This window comes from Epinephelus lanceolatus, chromosome 19 (genome assembly GCF_041903045.1).
Source record: "Epinephelus lanceolatus isolate andai-2023 chromosome 19, ASM4190304v1, whole genome shotgun sequence".
Classification (NCBI taxonomy): domain Eukaryota; kingdom Metazoa; phylum Chordata; class Actinopteri; order Perciformes; family Serranidae; genus Epinephelus; species Epinephelus lanceolatus.
In genome coordinates this window covers 24122885-24135700 of record NC_135752.1, presented here as the reverse complement: position 1 = coordinate 24135700, position 12816 = coordinate 24122885, and the positions used below count along the sequence as shown (strand labels likewise).

The 12816-nt window shown below is 40.7% G+C and overlaps 1 pseudogene across 1 annotated transcript; it reads left to right on the top strand.

The window, feature by feature from the left end:
- Positions 1 to 1787: 1787 nt before the first annotated feature.
- On the top strand, positions 1788 to 12585 carry LOC117269900 (uncharacterized; annotated as a pseudogene). Its single transcript, XR_013488180.1, has 7 exons — positions 1788 to 2048; positions 2178 to 2582; positions 4570 to 5891; positions 7407 to 7617; positions 7745 to 8856; positions 10734 to 10995; positions 11084 to 12585. The product of XR_013488180.1 is annotated as an uncharacterized LOC117269900 (transcript).
- The last annotated feature ends 231 nt before the right edge of the window (positions 12586 to 12816 follow it).

Below are 12816 nucleotides of genomic sequence, written 5' to 3'. Positions count from 1 at the left end.
ACAGTACTGGAGCAGGAAGCCACTGCTCTGTTACTGTTTTTTTATTTTCTTTTACAATCTTAGCGTAGCGCAGCTTATCTTAGCTTAGCTTCGCTTGTCTCTTATCTTATCCCGACTTATCTAACCTAAATTAGCTTAGCTTGTGTCTTCTCTTAGCTTATCTTGGGTTAGCTTGTCTCATATCTTATCCTATCTTCTATTGTCTCAAATTATGTTATCCAGTCCTATCTTATCTTGTCTTAGGGAGCGATCACACCGAGATGAAATGCCAGAAATGCAACGCCAGTAAAACCATTGCTTTCCTATGATACGGCACATCTGACCGGTGTTCATGCGTCTTTTTAGAAGGCTGTTTTTCCGGTGTCTTTTTAGATGCGCGTTTTTGTAGACACTTCTATTTAGATGTGCGTAGGCGCTGAAAAGTTAAAATATTTTCAACTTTTTGAGCATCAGACACCAGTAGCTAGCACGCATTGAATAAGCGCTTCCAGCGTTTCAACCGTCTTTGCAGCGTCCGCGTCTCATTTCTGTGTGATCGCCCCCTTATCTTATCTTGTCCGATCTTGTCTGAGCTTAGTTTATCCTATCTCTTATCTTATCCAATCCTATCTTATCTTATCCAATCTTATCTTAGCTAAACCTAGCTTAGCTTATCCCTTATCTTAGCTTGTCTCTTATCCAATCTTATCTTTGCATATCTTATCTCTAATCCAATCTTAGCTTAGCCTAGCCTAGCTTTGCTTATCCCTTATCCAATCTTATCTTATCTTACCTTAGGTTAGCTGGGAGCGTATCTATGTATCGCGGGTTCTATGTTCCCCGCTCAACCAAGCGGGAAACATAGAACCCTTTTTGGTTGAGCGGGGAACATAGAACCCGGGAAACATAGAACCTATTTGGGTTGTAAGTGGGGAACATAGAACCCTGGAAACATAGGGATGACCCCGGTTAAGCTTAGCTGAGCTTCGCTTAGCTCATCTTATTTTATGCAATCTTATCTTATCTCATTGTCTCTTCTCTTCTCTTCTCTTCTCTTCTCTTAGCTTATCTCTTATCTTGTCTTATCTCATTTTAACTAATCCAATGTTATATTATCCAATCTTATCTCTTATCTTAAAACTCAAAGTTTTTGAAATGATTGTTGCTAATTCCTTTAGAGAGTCTGAACAGAAGGACAAGAACAGAAAATATGGACATGGTCAACCATGATTTCTCCACATTCCTTCCAGCAGCATAGCTGGGTGACAGTTTGTTTAAACATCTGTTTGGGCGTGATGAAAAAGTGAATCGAGTTTTTCCAGCACAGTGTCTCCAGGTCTGAGAGTTAGAAAAGCTTTGTATGTTGATGATTTCAATTAACAAACCCTCTAGTGTTGGATCAATAATGTTTTCATCTTACAGCGAGTCCTTTTCCGTCCTTTTTAAAATGTTATTTATTAATTCATTTATGTTTGCAGCAGCTGCATTTCTCTTAATTGTATATTGTATTGGCTGGTCATGTTGATGAGTTTATTGTCATCAAACTTGTATGTAAATGTCATAATTTGCGAGTGGGTGTCAAAAAGTGCTCAAAGTTGAGACACCTTGACTACTTCGTGTAGTTTACTCGTTCAGGATTTGATGAGGACATAAAATTAAGTGGCGACAGTTCCTCTGCTGAGTTCAACAAATTTTATTCGGACAACTCGTCTCTGCACTGATGCTGGTTTGGTTTTAAACAATTAAAGGGGGAACAAAAAAACAACATACGCCCCACAGTCGGAACTTATCAGTGTAACATCCGGCGGAAGTAAACAAACGCACCAGTCGCGAGGGAATTTAAGCAAGTTTGTCCATGAGGAAAAGTTGGAGTGACTGTAATTGTGATGAAGCAACAATGTCTTCAGTTGAGTATTTGAGAGGGTTTGTCAGCGAGAGACTAGCTGCTGCTGCTGAAGAAATATTGGGAGTTTTTGAGAAAACTATCGTCGAGTACGAGAAAGAGATCGACCGTCAGCGCAGACTGTTGGATATAGCTTGGAAACCGGAAGTAAGGTTATACAGGACAGGTGAGTAGCACTTTATTATTTTAATACCACAAAAGAGAAGACTAATATTTATAAAACCAGCTCGCATGTGAGCATTTTCTTGTTTGCCATCAGAGTAGTATGTGTTCCTTTTGTTGTGTGTCCCTCCAGAGCTCCCACAGCAAGATGTGTGTAAGGAGGAGGAGGTTGTCGCTGAGCAGCAGCTCTGTATTGAGGAGAGGAGCTCCAGTGTGGACCAAGAGGAGCCAGAGCCTCCACAGATTAAAGAGGAAGAGGAGGAAGTGTGCAGCAGTCAGGAGGGAGAGCAGCTTGAAGTGAAGCAGGAGACTGAGACCTTTCTAGGGACTCCTAGTGATGAGGAAAGTGAGCAGCAGCTCCTCTGTCACAGCTCTCATGGAGCTGAGAGTGAAGATGAGGAAGGAGACGAGCAAGGAGACTCAACATCAAGTGGCGAAGCAGAGCCAGAACAACAGAATAGACGTAACAAGCGCAGAAGTCACACTAAGCGTGTAGACAACCCCAACTTATCAGAGATTGATCATAATACTCACACAGGTAAAACACCTTTTAAATGTGACACTTGTGGGAAAGCTTTCAAGTTGAAGTCTCAATTTGATAGACACCTGAGAATCCACACAGGAGAGAAGCCGTATTGTTGTAACACATGTGGGAAAGATTTCCGTCAATTGTCATCTCTGAACGTTCATAAAAGAGTCCACACAGGTGAGAAGCCGTATTGTTGCAAAACATGTGGAAAAGATTTCCGATATAAGAACCAATTGGTTGATCACATGAGAACCCACACAGGAGAGAAGCCATATTCTTGCAGCACATGTGGGAAACGATTTTCCCGGACAAATGATTTGAAAACTCATGCAAGAATCCACACAGGTGAGAAACCATATTCTTGTGAGACCTGTGGAAAAGATTTTCGACAGAATAGTACCTTGTTAGTTCACATGAGAATCCACACAGGTGAGAGGCCGTTTAAATGTGAGACATGTGGGAAAGGATTCACTCGGACAAATGATTTGAAAGCTCATGCAAGAATCCACACAGGTGAGAGACCATATTCTTGCAAAACATGTGGAAAAGATTTTGGACGCAGTTATCATCTGTTAGTCCATATGAGAGGCCACACAGATGAGAGACCGTATTCTTGCAAAACCTGTGGAAAAGATTTTCGACAGAATAGTACCTTGTTAGTCCACATGAGAACCCACACAGGTGAGAGACCGTATTCTTGCAAGACATGTGGAAAGGATTTCAGACGCAGTTATCAGTTGTTGGCCCACATGAGAAGAGCCCACACTGGTGAGAAGCCGCACCTTTGCCAGATCTGTGGGAAAAGATACTTTGATGAGTGTCATTTGATAAACCACATGAAATCACATACAGGCAAGTAGCCTTGTATTTCAAAAATTTGTTGGAGGCAATTCAGTTCTGGTGGCTCATGATTAAAACACACAAGTCGCAGAAATGAGGAGCCACAGAATTGCAGCACATTGAAAAACATACTCGAAAAACCTCTTGACACCTCATGCCAACTGGAGACCTGTCTTTTTATGTCTGCTACATTTAATTTGATATTTTTTGTGTGGGTATTTTGTAAATGCATCAACGCCACAGCTGACTACAAACTAAACTGTAGATGATGTACTCCATGGTGCTGTCAACAGATCAGCTTATAAAGTAGTAATGAAAAGTGAATGAATATTAATGATCTGTGCCCAAAGACATGTGTTCTCTTTTTTTAACTCATCTATGTATCCAAACACTAAAGCTTTGTGTTGTGATGATTTAACAATAATAAACCCTCTAGAGGTGTTGGATCACTTACGTTTTCATCCTGCCTACCAGTTCTTTTTTTGTCTGCAGCATTTCTCTGAGCTGTGTATTGTCATGTATTATGGTTGGTAATGTTGATAACTGTCAACCCAACACAACAGCTCCCATGCTTAGTTTAAATACAGCAGAAATCTTCTGCTCTGTTACTGTCGCCTTTTTGTAAAACAAATGATACTGAGACAGCTGGTTACAGCCCTGATGCTGGTGTTACACAATGTATCATAAAAATACCAACAACTGTAAGTGGAACAAAGACAAACAGACACTCCACTGTCAGAAGTGAGATAGTGCGACAAAAGAAAGACACTTACATGAAGTTTAAAACAAAGTACGGGGGTTAAAATAGGGGAGACAACAGGAAAGAGCAAGTGATTATAACCAGATTAAGAACAGGTCACAGCTACTTGAATAGTACACTTCTTGTATTAGGAAAATATCCAACTGGTCATTGTAGCAAGTGTGGAGTTAAGGAGTCAGTGGAGCATGTTCTTCTTTCTTGCAGGAAGCATTTGGGACATTTATCAGTGATAAGTTTGTTTTATTGTTAGATTGTATGATGCGACAATACAGAGAGAAATATATTTCAGTGTAATGTTGAAGAAGTCGTCAAATATGTGAGGTTACTTTTCCATGTGAACATTTTGTTGTTTGCCATCAGAGTAGTATGTGTCCCTTTTGTTGTGTGTCCCTCCAGAGCTCCCACAGCAAGATGTGTGTAAGGAGGAGGAGGTTGTCGCTGAGCAGCAGCTCTGTATTGAGGAGAGCAAGTCCAGTGTGGACCAAGAGGAGCCAGAGCCTCCACAGATTAAAGAGGAAGAGGAGGAAGTGTGCAGCAGTCAGGAGGGAGAGCAGCTTGAAGTGAAGCAGGAGACTGAGACCTTTCTAGTGACTCCTAGTGATGAGGAAAGTGAGCGGCAGCTCCTCTGTCACAGCTCTCATGGAGCTGAGAGTGAAGATGAGGAAGGAGACGAGCAAGGAGACTCAACATCAACTGGAGAAGCAGAGACAGAATTACAAAGTCATTGTGACGAAAGCAACACTCACACTAAGCGTGTAGACAACCCCAACTTATCAGAGATTGATCATAATACTCACACAGGTAAAACACCTTTAAAATGTGACACTTGTGGGAAAAGTTTCAAGGTTAAGCCTCATTTCAATAAACACCTGAGAGTCCACACAGGTGAGAAGCCGTATTGTTGCAAAACATGTGGAAAGGATTTCCAAGACAATAGTCAATTGACTGGCCACACGAGAACCCACACAGGAGAGAAGCCGGGTAAAGGTAAAACATCTTATAAATGTGGCACTTGTGGGAAGGCTTTCAAGTTTGAGTCCCATTTCAATAAACACCTGAGAATCCACACAGGTGAGAAGCCGTATTGTTGCAAAACATGTGGAAAAGACTTCAGATGTAAGAGTCACTTGATTTGCCACATGAGAACCCACACAGGAGAGAAGCCGTTTAAATGTGAGACATGTGGGAAAGCTTTCACACATGGACATCACTTGAAACAACACCTGACAACCCACACAGGTGAGAAACCATATTGTTGTAGCACATGTGGGAAGGGATTCTCTCGGACAGCAGATTTGAAAGCTCACGGAAGAATCCACACAGGTGAGAAGCCGTATTCTTGCGAGAAGTGTGGAAAAGATTTTGGACGTACCGATCAATTGTTAGTCCACATGAGAGTCCACACAGGTGAGAGACCGTATTCTTGCAAATACTGTGGAAAAGATTTCAGGCATAATTACCAAGTGTTCGCCCACATGAGAACCCACACAGGAGAGAAACCATATTCTTGCAGCACCTGTGGAAAAAGATTCTCTCGGACAACAGATTTAAGAACTCACATGAGAGTCCACACAGGTGAGAAGCCGTATTCTTGCAAAACCTGTGGAAAATTTTTTAAACAGAGTGGAAACTTGTCGGACCACATGAGAAGAGTCCACACAGGTAAAAAGCGTTGAGGGCTCTCGTTTGACACGACATATGAGATTGCATTCAAGCAAGTAACCTTGTATTTCAAAAAATGCTATTGGAGACAATTCAGTTCTGGTGGCTCATGGTTAAAACACACAAGAACTCAGAGGTGAGGAGCCACAGAATTGCAGCACGTTGAAAAACATACCTGAAAAACCTCCTAACACCTCTTGCGAACTAGTCTTCTCAATTTTTGTCTGCTATTTTTAATTTGATTTTGTAACTGCAGCCACATAGATAATTTTTGTTGTTAGGGTTTAAGAGCTGACCACAAACTAAACTGTAGATGATGTAGTATGTGGTGCTGTCAAAAGATCAGCTTATAAAGTAGTAATGAAAGTGAATGAATATTAATGATCTGTGCCCAGAGGAACATGTGTAAACATTTTTTTAATCTAATGTATGCACTCTATTGATAAAGCTTTGTGTGGTGATGATTTCATTTAATGAACTGGTGGTGTGCATCACTTATTTTGTCATCCTGTCATCAAGTCTTTTTTTTCAGCATTTTTCTTATTTGTACACTGTTGAAAAATTAAGGGAACACTTAAATGACACACCAGATCTTGATGAAGCAATTATTCAAGTTGAAAATCTTTACTGATGTACATTGTATAATTTGTTGAGAACAAAATGATGTAGCAGCGGTCGGTAGAAACCAAAATCATCAGTCACTCTGAGGATTTCATCCTGGTACCTAACAGCTGTCAGGGTACTGTCAGCTATGACATGGAGGTCTGTGGGACCCTCCAAGGATATGCCTCCCCAGACCATCACTGACCCACGACCCACTTTTCGAGTGTTAACTCGCCAGTTTGGAACCACTGGTTTATCATCATGGTTTTTTTTTTTGTCTTTTTTTTGTACATATTATTTTAGCTTTTCAAAATATACAAAGCACACAGTCACAAATTGACAGCACACAAACATTAACTTTACAGTATGAACGTTTCAAATATACATTCAAAGACAAAATAAACTGGCACGTCACAACGCAAATAAAAATGTAACTTATAAAATGACATACTACACTACAAAAATTGGGGTGTGGGGGTTTGAGTGTCATTATTGTCATGTTTTATGGGTGGTAGTGTTAAAGACTATTTGCGTGAAACTTGTATGTAAAAATATATATTTTGCGGGTGGGTGTTGTAAACTTCTCAAAATACAGACACTTGATTTTAAGTATTTTAAACATTTTCTACTTCCGGGTTTTGATGAGAACATAAAAATTTAGTTCGGGGGCAAATGTCACCCCAGCACATCAGTTCCTATGCTGAGTTTGAATACAAAAGAAAGCCTTTATGCAGTTACCTTCGCCTTTTTATAAAACAAAAATGATATTGAGACAACTCGTTGCAGCCTTGATTTATGTTCGACACGTTTTTTTTTGTTTTTTTTTTTTTCAAAAAAGCCAACAATTGTAAGCGGAACAAAACAACAGAAAACATATATTCCACTGTCGGAACGTATTAGTGTAGCACAAAAGGAAGTAAACAGAAGAAAGGCACTGTGCGAGCTAATTGAAGCAGTTTTGTCCATAAATAAAACTACTAGGCACCTTAAATTGTAATGACGCAACAATGTCTTCAGTTGAGTATTTGAGAGGGTTTGTCAGCGAGAGACTAACTGCTGCTGCTGAAGAAATATTGAGAGTTTTTGAGAAAACCATCGTCGAGTACGAGAAAGAGATCGACCGTCAGCGCAGACTGTTGGATATAGCTTGGAAACCGGAAGTTAACTTACACAGGATAGGTGGGTAGCACTATTATTTTAATACCACAAAAGAGAAGACTAATATTTATGAAACTAGCTCGTATTTGAGCATTTTCTTGTTTGCCATCAGAGTAGTATGTGTTCCTTTTGTTGTGTGTCCCTCCAGAGCTCCCACAGCAAGATGTGTGTAAGGAGGAGGAGGTTGTCGCTGAGCAGCAGCTCTGTATTGAGGAGAGGATCTCCAGTGTGGACCAAGAGGAGCCAGAGCCTCCACAGATTAAAGAGGAAGAGGAGGAAGTGTGCAGCAGTCAGGAGGGAGAGCAGCTTGAAGTGAAGCAGGAGACTGAGACCTTTCTAGTGACTCCTACTGATGAGGAAAGTGAGCAGCAGCTCCTCTGTCACAGCTCTCATGGAGCTGAGAGTGAAGATGAGGAAGGAGACGAGCAAGGAGACTCAACATCAACTGGAGAAGCAGAGCCAGAACAACAGAGTCACTGTGACGAAAGCAACATTCACACTAACAGTATAGACAACCCCAACTTATCAGAGATTCATCATGACACTGACATAGGTAAAAAATCATTTGATTGTGACACTTGTGGGAAAGCTTTCAAGTTTAAGTGGCATTTGAATAAACACGTTAAAATCCACACAGGAGAGAAGCCGTATTCTTGTAAACAGTGTAAGAAAGCATACAGTCAGTTGTCAACACTAAGCAAGCATAAAAAAATTCACTCAGGCGAGAAGCCACATTCTTGCAAGATGTGTGGGAAAAGTTTCTGTCAGACATCAGAATTGAAAATTCACATGAGAATCCACACAGGGGAGAAGCCGTATTCATGTAACGTCTGTGAGAAAAGATTTAGTCAGGTGTCAACATTAAACACTCATAAGAGAACCCATACAGGTGAGAAGCCGTACTCTTGCACCATATGTGGGAAAAAATTCTGTCGGGCATCAAATTTAAAGAATCATATAAGAATCCACACAGGAGAGAAGCCGTATTCTTGCAACACGTGCGGGAAAAGCTTTCGTCGGACAACAGAATTGAAAACTCATATAAGAATCCACACAGGTGAGAGGCCGTATTCTTGCAAAATATGTGGGAAAGGATTCGGACAGAATTATGGATTGTTAGTCCACATGAGAAGAGCCCACACTGGTGAGAAGCCGTACCTTTGCAAGATCTGCGGGAAAAGTTTCTGTCGGACATCAGATGTAAATGCTCATATGAGAGTCCACGCAGATACTTTGATGGGTCTCAGTGTAGAAGGCACGTGAGATCACATACAGGCAAGTGGCCTTGTATTTCCAAAACATGAAGAGGACAGTTCTGCTCTTGTGGTCAAAACACACAAGAACTCAGAGAAGTGGGGAGCGACAGAATTGCGGCATGTTGAATTACACATTGTAGTGACTAGTCCTATACTTAGCCGCTACCGGCTGACAGTGGCATAAATGGCTGTTAGGACGTGTACTCAGTTTAACACAAAACTAAATAAAACCGATGGTAGACGTTGCAATTTAACTCAAACTGCATTTTATTTCTCGCGATGGTTCCTTTAACTTCCAATAAGCCTTTGATCACAATAAAATACAAAAATAAAAACCGAGCACAGTCGAAAACTGTTGGCGTCCTACCACTTCAGCAAACCTTTACAAAATCAACACAAATTTTAAGACACCTGTAGCCACCTTCCGCCTTAGCTACGTGACACGATACTGACCTCTGGTGGCTCGGAGGAAAATAACCCTCAAAACAAAAAATGAACACATGGAAACAAAAGTAAATACATGGCTCTTACACACAGGCTTGAAGAAAACATCTGACACCTCCTGTAGACTGGTCTTTTTTTGTCTACAATATTTCCTTGGATATGTCTATAAATCTTGTTTGTGCATGAACACAATATAATTTTTGTTCTCCCTTTAGAGGTAACCACAAACAAAAATTGTAGATGATGTACTACATGGTGCTGTCAACATATTAGCTTATACAGTTGTAAAGAATTGTGCATGAACACTAATTATCTGTGCCCAAAGAGACTAGGCAACAACGTGATGCTGTTTTCCTATGTCATGTCTGTACTCTATCAATAAAGCCTTGTATGGTAATGATGTCAGTTAATAAACTCTCATGTGTTGGATCAATCATGTTTTCATCCTACCAGAGAGTCTTTTTGGCAGCAGTAGCATTTATCTTGAATGTTTATTGCCATGGTTCCCAACAGGTCCAGCTGTGGGGTCCACATTTCTCCTTAGTTATTAGTTCAAGGTCCCCACAGTTTAAAATATGCAGCGTCATACTTGTGTTTGGCCATGTTGTCGAGCTAGTTTGTCGTCTCTGTCAAGACGCTGTCCATTAGTCACTTACTCATCAGCGGGAAATGGTACTTTAAAATCAAAGGTCCAGGACCAGACTCAGCACCATGGGAGACCGGACCTTCTGCTCGGCCGCTCCCAGACTGTGGAATGCTCTCCCTGACCACCTGAGAGCACCACAGACTGTGGACGCTTTTAACGCAAATTAAAGACTTACCTTTTTACTAAAGCCCTTTACTGTATTTCATCATGTTGTCTGTTTTTAATTCGTAGCATAGCATATCTGCACTGCCTTCTGTAGCACTTTGAGATTTGTTTTTATGTAAAGTGCGTTACAAATAAAACTTATTATTATTAAATTTATTGAGAGAAAGGGTAGTTTCATCTACAATTGCATGGTCTCTTATAATACTAGTGTGGTGACAGTAGACACAACATGCAGACAGTCATTCAGTCATTGTTGTCATGTTTTATGGGTGGTAATGTTAAAGACTTTATTTGCGTGAAACTTGTATGTCAAATTAAAATTTGCGAATGGGTGTTGAAAACTATGCAAGTATTTTGAACATCTTCTACGTCCAGGTTTTGATGAGAACATTAAAATTAAGTTAGGAAGCAAATGTTAAACCAACACAACAATAGCTCCTATGCTGAGTTTGAATACAAAACGAAGCCTCTGCGCTGTTACCGTTGCCTTTTCATAAAACACAAATGATACTGAGACAGCTCGTTGCAGTCTTTACTGGTGTTAAACTCACGTTCTTTAAAAAAAAAAGCCAACAATTGCAAGCGGAACGAAACAACAAAAAAACATACATTCCACTATCGGACAGTATTCGTGTAGCACAAGCGGAAGTAAACAGAATAAAGGCGTTATGTGCGAGCTAATTGAAGCAGGCACCTTCAGTTGTAATGACGCAACAATGTCTTCAGTTGAGTATTTGAGAGGGTTTGTCAGCGAGAGACTAACTGCTGCTGCTGAAGAAATATTGGGAGTTTTTGAGAAAACTATCGTCGAGTACGAGAAAGAGATCGACCGTCAGCGCAGACTGTTGGATATAGCTTGGAAACCGGAAGTTAACTTACACAGGATAGGTGGGTAAACGCCATTTTTTTAAATACCACGAAACAGAGGGATAATAAGGGGTAATAATAAGCTCGCTTTTGTTTTGTGTCCCTCCAGAGCTCCCACAGCAAGATGTGTGTAAGGAGGAGGAGGTTGTCGCTGAGCAGCAGCTCTGTATTGAGGAGAGGAGCTCCAGTGTGGACCAAGAGGAGCCAGAGCCTCCACAGATTAAAGAGGAAGAGGAGGAAGTGTGCAGCAGTCAGGAGGGAGAGCAGCTTGAAGTGAAGCAGGAGACTGAGACCTTTCTAGTGACTCCTCCTCATGAAGATCAGACTTTGAACTTGAGCATCGATGAACCTCAGAATGTGTTGGAAGAAAACCTTATAAACTACATTTTTGTTAACAGCTCTGTCACACCAGAGCTAATTAGCGACCACTATCTCCTCTCTCACAGCTCTCATGAAGTTGAGAGCCCCGATCAGGAAGGAGACGAGCAAGGAGACTCAGTGTCAACTAGAGAAGCAGAGCTAGAACAACAGGGTCAACATGACAAAAGCAACCTGTTTCACCCTAACGCATTTGTGACATGTGACATTTGTGGGAAAGCTTTCAGGTTTAAGTCTCGCTTGAATATCCACCTGAGAATCCACACAGGAGAGAAGCCGTTTGCATGCAAGGTATGTGGGAAATCTTTCAGACTTAATGACCACTTGAAAGGCCACATGAAAACCCACACAGGTGAAAAGCCGTATTCCTGTAACATCTGTGGGAAAAGATTCAGTCAGATATCATCAGTGAACATCCACAAAAGAGTCCACACAGGTGAGAAACCATTTTCATGCAAAACATGTGGCAAAGATTTTCGATATAAGAGTCACCTGATCGCCCACATGAGAACCCACACAGGAGAGAAGCCATTTCAGTGTGACACGTGTGGCAAAGCTTTCACACATAGCGATTACTTGAAGCAACACCTGAAAACCCACACAGGTGAGAAGCCATATTCTTGCAGCACATGTGGGAAAAGATTCTATCGGACACCAGATTTGAAAGTTCATATGAGAATGCACACAGGTGAGAAGCCGTGTTCTTGTAAAATATGCGGTAAAGATTTCAGACGTAATAGTAACTTGTTAGTCCACATGAGAATCCACACAGGTGAGAAGCCGTACTCTTGCAAAACATGTGGAAAAGCTTTTGGAAGTAGTTATAACTTGTTAGTCCACATTAGAAGAGCCCACACTGGTGAGAAGCATACGTTTGCAAGATCTGCGGGAAAAGATACTTTGATGAGTCTCAATTGGCAAAGCATGTAAGATCACATACGGGCAAGTAGCCTTCTATGTATAAAATATGCAGGATATTTTATAGTTATATTTGTATATGCATGAATGCAATATAAATGTTGTTTCTGGGTTTCGAGGTGACCACAAATAATAATTGTAGATGAGCTACTTCATGGTGCTGTCAACAGATCAGCTTATGCAGTTGTAATGAATTGTGCATGAACACTAATAATCTGTGCCCAGAGACATGGGCAACAAAATGGTGTTGTTTTGTAAATCTCGTGTGTATTCTGTCAATAAAGCCTTGTTTGGCGATGATTTCAATTAAGAAAACATCAAGGGTTCGATTACTAATGTTTTTTTCTGCCAGGTAGTTCTTTTGTTTTTGTCTTCCACATTTCTCTTAATTGTATACGGCCATGTATTATGGTTGGTAATGTTAATAACTTTGTTTGCATAAAATCAGAATTTGCGAATGGGTGTCAAAAACTGCTCAAAATTAATACACTCCTAGTATTTTACACATTTTTATGTGTACAGGATTTAAGTAAATACATCTTTAAT